This window comes from Meles meles, chromosome 2 (genome assembly GCF_922984935.1).
Source record: "Meles meles chromosome 2, mMelMel3.1 paternal haplotype, whole genome shotgun sequence".
Classification (NCBI taxonomy): domain Eukaryota; kingdom Metazoa; phylum Chordata; class Mammalia; order Carnivora; family Mustelidae; genus Meles; species Meles meles.
The window spans coordinates 160,671,878-160,681,266 of NC_060067.1; the positions used below are offsets into that span (position 1 = coordinate 160,671,878).

Sequence of the window (9,389 nt, forward strand, 5' to 3'; positions counted from 1 at the left end):
CAATATTTCCTATAGAGCTGGTTTGGTGTTTGCAAATTCTTTCAGTTTCTGTTTGTCCTGGAAGCTTTTTATCTCTCCTTCTATTTTCAATGATAGCCTAGCTGGATAGAGTATTCTTGGCTGCATGTTTTTCTCGTTTAGTGCTCTGAATATATCATGCCAGCTCTTTCTGGCCTGCCAGGTCTCTGTGGATAAGTCTGCTGCCAATCTAATATTTTTACCCTTGTATGTTACAGACTTCTTTTCCCGGGCTGCTTTCAGGATTTTCTCTTTGTCACTAAGACTTGTAAATTTTACTATTAGGTGACGGGGTGTGGACCTATTCTTGTTGACTTTGAGGGGTGTTCTCTGCATCTCCTGGATTTTGATGCTTGTTCCCTTTGCCATATTAGGGAAATTCTCTCCAATGATTCTCTCCAATAGACCTTCTACTCCCCTCTCTGTTTCTTCTTCTTCTGGAATCCCAATTATTCTAATGTTGTTTCGTCTTATGGTGTCACTTATCTCTCGAATTCTCCCCTCATGGTCCAGTAGCTGTTTGTCCCTCTTTTGTTCGGCTTCTTTATTCTCTGTCATTTGGTCTTCTATATCACTAATTCTTTCTTTTGCCTCATTGATCCTAGCAGTGAGAGCCTCCATTTTTGATTGTACCTCATTAATAGCTTTTTTGATTTCAACTTGGTTAGATTTTAGTTCTTTAATTTCTCCAGAAAGGGCTTTAATATCTCCAGAGAGGGTTTCTCTAATACCTTCCATGCCTTTTTCGAGCCCGGCTAGAATGTTCAGAATCGTCATTCTGAACTCTTGATCTGACATATTACCAATGTCTGTGTTGATTAGGTCCCTAGCCTTCGGTACTGTCTCTTGTTCTTTTGTTTGTGGTGATTTTTTCCGCCTTGTCATTTTGTCCAGATAAGAGGATATGAAGGAGCAAATAAACTACTGACAGGGTGGCAAAGACACCAGAAAAATGCGCTGTAACCAAATCAGAAGAGACCCCTAATTGTGGGGGGGGAGAAAGGGGATAAAAACAGGTTCTGAAAAAAAAAAGAAAAAAATTTAAAAAATAAAACAAATAAAAAAAATATAAAAAAGAAAGCAAAAATATATATATGTAGATAAACTAGTCAAAAAAGGTTAAAAAAGAAAAGGGTAAAAGTTTTAAAGAATTTAGCAGAAGAAGAAAAAAGAAAAAAGAAATAAAAATTGAAGAAAGAAAAAAAAATTGAAGTAGCCGCAAGACTAAAGAATCATGGGGAGAAAGCCATGAGTTCCGTGTTTTGCTTTCTCCTCCTCTGGAATTGTGCTGCTGTCTTAGGAATTGAACCTACTTTCCTTGATAGATGAACTTCGTCCTGGCTGGATATTTTGTTGATCTTCTGGGGGAGGGGCCTGTTGTAGTGACTCTCAAGTGTCTTTGCCCGAGGCGGGATTGCACCGCCCTTACCGGTGGCCGGACTAAGTAATTGGCTCGGGTTTGCTTTTGGGAGCTTCTGTTCCCTGAACGCTTTCAGTAGAGTTCCGGAGGACGGGATGAAAATGGCGGCCTCCCAGTCTCCGGCCTGGAGGAGCCGAGAACCTGGGGCCCCACTCCTAAGTGCGCCCCCAGAGGACAGCACCCAATCACTCCCGTATCCCCAGCCTCTAGCCACGCTCCGAGCTCACCCAGCCCGCGACCAGTTCAAGGTAACCCCGAGCTGAGAGTTCAGTCCTCGGCTCTGTCTCTGCAGCCGGCTTCTCCATTCTAATAGCTGCGAGCTCTCCGACACTCCGACACCCCCAATCCTTCTGTGACCCTGCGGGGCCACGCTGACCCTGCGTGGGCTTCACCCTGGTTTAGCCTCTGGAGCAATGTCCCTCAGTGGAACAGACTTTTAAAAGTCCTGATTTTGTGCTCCATTGCTCCGCCGCTTGCCGGGAGCCAGCCCCTCCCCTCGCAGTCTATCTTCCCGTCGTTTTAGATTCACTTCTCCGCCAGTCCTAGCTTTCAGAAAGTGGTTGATTTTCTGTTTCTAGAGTTGCTGTTCTTCTTCTCTTCGCTCTCCCATTGGATTTGTAGGTGTTTGCAATGTTTAGATAAGCTATCGAGCTGATCTCCTGCTACCTGATGTAGTCTCAGGCTACTACTTCTCCGCCATCTTGAGTCCTCCCCCCGGGATTGGTATTTTTTTGCTGTTTTTTGTTTGTTTGGTTGGTTTTTGCAGGTGGGGAGGAAGCTTACCAATCAGTTTGTATTTTACTCTCTTCAAGTTAATTGTGTCCTTTGGCCCAAAGGATGAGGGAGGCTGGTGCTGGGATAGGCAACCATATGACTATGAAATTTGATGGTCGTCATTGCCTAAACATAATATTGTAATGCTTTTGCCATGTGGCTGAGGGCTGAGGAGCAGCTTTTTTACTGTGAGCTGAAGTGGGTCAACCAGTAGTATGCGTAAGAAAAAAAGGGACACCCTGAAGCACAACTTCCAATAATGTGTCCCTGCTGGGAAATCAGAACATTAGCTATAGAGCCCTGGCTACGGCAATCAGAGATAAAATGGATATTTTTTTCTATGGCTATAGGCTGATTGTGAGGGAAAAAAGCAGAATTTCAAAGACTGTCAGGTTCTGCCAACACTGGCTGCAATTTCAAATCTAAGAAATATCTTTAGAACTAATACTGTAATTGTGTTAGCTATTTTGTGAACAAAGGCCACTATAATATTCAAAAGTGGGATTTTAAAACAAAAAATTAATATATATTCCTCTGTTATATTCACTTTTTGATTGTTCAAATTAAGGATAATAAATCTATTTGTGCTGCAATTTCTGCTACAATAAGCTATAATTCTATCTATTTGGCTGTACACCATAGGTACATATTTGTATATATGAGAAGCAGGATGAATTTTTTTAAAGTTTAATAGGAATCTAAAAAACTCTTTTAGTACTTAATATTTGATGTATCTGATAATGATTTATGGATAAAGAATTTAAAATGATCAGTATCTCTTCTTTGATTTAACTTTATCTAGTTTTATATTTCTCCATTAAAGTTTTCTTTCCCAATGCAACAATTTCTGAAAAATAAATCCATAATATGCCACAAAACCATAGGTTCAAAGTATGCAATATAATATGAAGCGCTTAAATAGGAAAATTCTCATCTATAAAACATCTTTGTGGCAATTGTATTCCATTTAAGATTTTCCCAAATGACACACTAATTTCCAAAGAGGCACAAAGATCAGCACCCCACTTAAAGTCCCACTGCAAGATGTCTTTAGGGCCATTAAGCACAACTGCTTTGCCTGGGTGGACTAGAATGCTATTGTTTCCTCTGAATTTTGAGCACTACTGTTTGACTTGAATCTCTCATAATTAAGGACATGTATATTACAAAGGCAAAGGAATCAAACATAAAATTCCTGTTCTTTTTGCTAATTCTCAGATGTCAACTTGCCAATGTGACTAGTTAATATACTTCTCTTTCAAAGTTAATTCAAGTAACCAGTCCATAAAAACATATTTTAGTGGAAGATACAGATAATGTAAATTCAATCAGGCATTCACTGATTCTATCTTCTACTGAGAGACAGAAGATTAAATGGACTTATTGTTACCAAAAGCTGGGGCCTCATAACTGACATTATCCAAAGAAAATTTTAAGGCACTAGACTCCCATAAATGATATAAAAACATCAATATCAAGTAAATCTTTTGTAAAAAATTTTTAAATTATGTATAACATATTTACATAAAAGTGTTCAATAAATTATCATGAAGGCTACTCATAAAATCAGGAACTACATCTAGAAAAAGAACATTTACTTATTTATATCCAGAGACCTCTCCCAGTAATCACTGATTCTTTTTTTTCCAAGATAACTACTCTCCAGACTTATAATCCATATATTAGAAGGACCAATTTTTTTTCATTTATGTACATGGAATCATATACTCAGAATTGGCTGCATAATTTCAGAGACTCAGTGAAAAATGAAATGGCTAGGGCACTTATTCAAAATGCATTAAGAATTTCAAGATGGTGACACTAGAACATTAAGCCAAGTGTGGACCCTGTGCAACACTCAGAAAGCCAACTCTGTATACATCACATATTTATACATATGTATAGATTTTTCCTCTCATTTAATTTGTGAAATTCATCATTATTCTATGATCTTAATTTCTTCATTGGCATTATAGCATAGTTTGCCATCACATAAAAATAATTTATCTATCATTCTATGAAAATTCATGTTGTCTGCTGTAAGAGTGATTATTAATATGCTGATATTGTTCAATTATTAAAAATTGAGGGGCCCCTGGGTGGTGCAGTCAGTTAAGCATCAGCTTAGTTTAAGCTCAGGTCAGGATTTCAGGGTCATGAGATCAAGCCCCCACACTGGGCTCCAAGCTCACTGAGGAGGCTGCTAAAGTTTCTCTCTCCCTCTCCCTCCATCCCTCCCTGTGCTCCTTCTTTCTCTCTATATATTTCAAATAAATATATCTTTAAAGAGAATTAATAAACATTTCTTTTAAAAACTAATTAAAAATTTAAATAATTTAAATACCGTTAAGGTAATTAAACAAAGAAGTTTAATTTTTTATAATGATTTATAAATTATAATTTAATCAACATCTGTGTACAACCAATCACAAACCTTCAACTAGCCTTTCCCAAAAAATGGAAACTATTAAGCAGCTATAGTCAATGAAATAAGCTCCTTGTTTTGCTTCCACATCTTCTTTATAAGAAGACTATTTATTGCTTATGCATGGAGTGCTCCTAACCACTTCCAGTCTGGTGCTGCCAATTCAAATCTTTGGTTGAATAAATTAAAAAATTCCAATATTCCTCAAATTATGTTTAATAACAATCTTTTGTGTATATTTTGGTTTATTTTATTTTGGTTTATTATATTTGCACTCATTTCCATTGGGCATTTATTAAAGAGTGAAATTTCTGGGGCGCCTGGGTGGCTTAGCAGGTTAAAGCCACTGCCTTCGGCTCAGGTCATGATCCCAGATTCCTGGGATCAAGCCCCGCATCAGGCTCCCTGCTTGATGAGGAGCCTGCTTCTCTTCCAATCTCTCTCTCTGCCTGCCTCTGCCTACTTGTGATCTCTGTCTGTCAAATAAATAAATAAAATCTTTAAAAAAAAAAAAGAGTGAAATTTCTGTACATAGTGAGTGTAAATAACATCTACTAAATTCGTATTTATATGTCCAAACAGATTTCCATGGTTGTGGAATAAGTTTAAACTCTCATTAATGTAGTTCTCTTCTCTTCCTAATTTGGCAGTTGATTTTATAATGAATTAATTATTTAATTTTATTCTGCCTTTCCTGCAAATGTTGAATTAATCATATGATTTTGCTCATTTATTTTATTAATGTTCACATATTATTCTATATATTAATTTTACACTAAACTTACATTCCTAGAATTAATCCTAAATGGTCATGATATATTACCCTTTTTTATATAACACTGTATTTATTTAGCTAAAATATTGCTTAGGATTTTTGAATCTATGTTTATGGATAAAACTGACTAATAAGCCAACTTTCTTGTATCTTCCTTGCCAGGTTTTATCGTAATGTTATCATACACTCATAGAAAACACTGTATGACGCTCTATGAATAAAGAATATTGTAACCCTTGGTATTTTAGTTTGCTTCGTTAAATTAACAAGTGAAATCTTCTGGATTTAGATTTTTATTTTGAGAAAATTCTTGGTCCAGATTCTATTTCTTTACTAGATATTGGATTACTTGGATTTTTAACTTCTTTCTAGTTAGTCACAATATGATGTGTTTTTCTAAAAGTCTGACACTCGTGTTTCAGATTTTAGTTGCTCTTTCTTTTCCTGCCACTTGCCAAGGGTTTATCACTTTTATTAACAATTTCAAATAACAATCTTTCTGCTTTGTCAAGCCTATCTCAAGTAAATTTAATTTCAATTTTATTAATTGATGCTATCATCATTACTATGTTTTCCCTTTTACTTTATGAAATTTAGTTCTACTTTCCTATCTGTTTTCAGATACAGGATGAAGTCATTAAATGTTATTTATTTTTACTATATGCATTTAAAGTACAGCTCTACTTATAGCCCACAAGGTTTGATTATCATTTATAATTATTCAATTACAAATATTTAATAATTTCTATGATTGTTCTTTGATCAATGAATCATTTGGAATTATGACTGATTCCTAAATAATGAGAATTTCGAGTTTCATTTCACTTTTCACTTAAGAACATACAAGTGTTCCTCGAAATTTTTGATCTTTATTTATGGTGCAGTGTATAGTCAATTTTGATCAATAATTCACATGCATTTGAACACAATGTTCACTCTTTTAACATTGGCTGAATGTCTGCTGTTGTCAGGTTTGCTAATTTTGTCCTTTATATTTTCTATATTCTTATTGATTGTATTTCTTTGCTCTATGAACTTTGAAGAAAGCTATATATATATATATATATATATATATATATATATATATATTAAAAAGGTGTTTCAGTCCTAGTAGCTTATATTATCTCCTAAAGGATATAATATTTAATTATTAATTATACGTTAAATATATGCTAAAACAGCTATTTAAAACAATTGGAGAGGACCCAAGATAAGGGAGAAACTAGAGAGGATTCAATCTTTGAATGATGGTAATTCATTGGATTAAATCCAACTTTATATTACCTTTTCCCCTTTGGTCTATATAGGGTAGAGCACCTAGAAAAAAGAAGAAAACCTAGAAGAAAGATTAGCTTATTGATATGATATACCAAATAACAAAATTCAGAGGCCCCAAAGAAGGTATAAATTGAGAAAGAAAGTCCTGCAATATGAAGAGGATTGTACCTGACATCTGGATAAAAAAAGCCCTCAAAATTGACTGCCCCATGAATAGTGTGCTTGGTTGGGTTAAGAATTCCAGTATTCCAAAGGAAAGCAAGTGGTAGAAGGCTTAAAGAGCTGATATTTCTGCTGACCCCAGCACAAAAGAAAAATAGTTTGGAGTTCAAATATGACAAGTTAGAGAAACAAAGTACATACCCTGAGCTTTCATTTAAAATTCCAAAAGATCCATGCTTAGAAGAAAGACTGTGTCCGGGAATTAGGGCGCTCATCATGAACTAAGAGAGACACTGAAACAGAGTTATCTGACATATCATCACACAAAAAGGATCAGTTCTTAATTTATTTGCTTTCTAGAATGAAACTAAACACTATTAAAAGACAGATAACAAAATTCAGAGTCTTTATAATGTATAATCACTGATGAGCAAAATAAACCTAAAGTTTTTTAATACACGGAGACACAGGAAAATGACAGCCATTGCCCAAGATCAAAGGCAGTCAAAAAAATAAAACAAAATGAAAAAAACAAGTCCAGAGATGACTCCAATATTTAAATTAACAGATAAAACCTTTTTATTAGCTGTTATAATACAATCAATGACAGAAGTGAAACAGATCAAAATAATGGGATAGATTTGGAATCTAAGCATTGATATGGTAAGGGTAAAAATAATTTTGTTGAAATTCTAGAAGGGAGTATCACAGTACTTGAAATGAAAAATTCAATAGATAGACTTAATAGAAGATGAGAGAGGATGACATGATGGTCAGTGAAATTGCAGACAGATTAATAGAAATTATCCAATTTAAATAATGGGGAAAATATTTATTTTAAGTAGTTCTGTTTTCATGCTCACTTTAGTAGCGCATATAATAAAACTAGAATGTTACAAAGATTAGCATGGCCCCTGTGCACAAATACAAATTTGTGAAGCGTTCCATATTTTCAAAAAAGGAAGAAAAGGATGGAAGGATGGGAGGGAGGGAAAGAGAGAGAGAGAGGAAGGAAGGAGGGTAGCTTGGTTAGTTAGTTCTGTTTTGATATGTGAGGCAACATTAAGTGGTCCAATATGCGTGTAATAGAAACCCAGAAGTAACTCTTTGCAAACAGACTGATGATTTTTACTACAGAAATATAATAATGGAGAGTCCTTGCTTTAAAATTGATCTTCAGGAAAACAAATCTGGTCTGTCTTCATTTCTTACTGAAAAAAATAAAAACAAAGCCAAAATAATAAAACAAGAACTAGAAAAACAACAGAACACTTGGTTCATGGTTAAGTGGATTTGGAAGAATAGAAAATAGTCATATAGACCACTTGTTTCTGGGTAGCTTTTAACACAGTATAAAACCGAGGAAAATCAAAATGGAAATGGCTTCCTTTGAGAACAATATCTCTTTATATGTCATAGCAACACATATGTTACCCAAACCGAAGATTCAAAGTAAGTGAAGGAATAGTTCTAACCTCTTTTAGAAGGAAATTCAATACCATTTGTTCTTTCTGGCATCTTTTGGATTATTAATAAAATTTGGCCGTTGGTTAGATCCATGATTCACAAAAGTCTGCTTTGAGAGTTCAAACTTTGTGTTAACACAGTTACTTATTTTGAACAGGAGCAATCATGAGAGTCTAATGTGACTCACATGGTGATTAGTGTCTGTCATAGAGGAAAACAGAAGAGAAATTAGAGGTTGAAGAAGTTAAAGATACATTTTGTAATTGCATATTTATGATTGGTCTTGGTTGAAGAGACCCACAACATAATATATAGTACTTCATTCTGGCTGAGCTTTAAGAGTTAATTTTAAGAAAAATATATAGGGGCGCCTGGGTGGCTCAGTCTGCCTCCGGCTCAGGTCATGATCCCAGGGTGCTAGATCGAGCCCCACATAGAGCTCCCTGCTTGGCGGGAAGCCTCCTTCTCCCTCTCCCTCTGCTGCTCTCCCAGCTTGTGTTCCCTTTCTTGCTCTCTCTGTCAGATAAAATAATAAAATCATATACACACACACACACACACATATAAATAATTTGGCTATTGCAACATGTATTTCAAAGATCCCTTTTCCCAGTCATATGTAAACTGTCTTACTGGCATTATACAATCTGGCAGTCAGATTCCCAAGGTAAATAATTTCTATTCCCAACAATGCATATTATTATATGTATTTCTTCTAAGGATATCAAAATAGTTTATGAACGTAATGTTCATAGTATCCTTGAGGGGCAAACAGACTTAAGTTGTCATAATTACAATCCAAAGATATGCATAACAGTTTTGTATTTAAAAAGCCATGCCAAAGGAATATAGTAGTTACAGACAGGAAAAAAATTTATTGCATACTTTTTTATTGTTTGGAGTTTTATAATCAGCTGCCAGGCAACTGGATTTTTTTGTCTATTTAAATTGTTTCTGGGGGCCTGGGTGGCTCAGTAGGTTAAGTATCTGCCTTCACCACAGGTTGTGATAGTGGTGTCCTGAGATTGAGTCCCTCATCAAGGTCCCTGCTCAGCAGGAAGTCTACATCT

At 35.4% G+C, this 9,389-nt stretch overlaps 1 pseudogene; it reads left to right on the forward strand.

The window, feature by feature from the left end:
* Positions 1-7,709: 7,709 nt before the first annotated feature.
* On the forward strand, positions 7,710-7,806 carry LOC123937819 (annotated as a pseudogene).
* Positions 7,807-9,389: the final 1,583 nt, after the last annotated feature.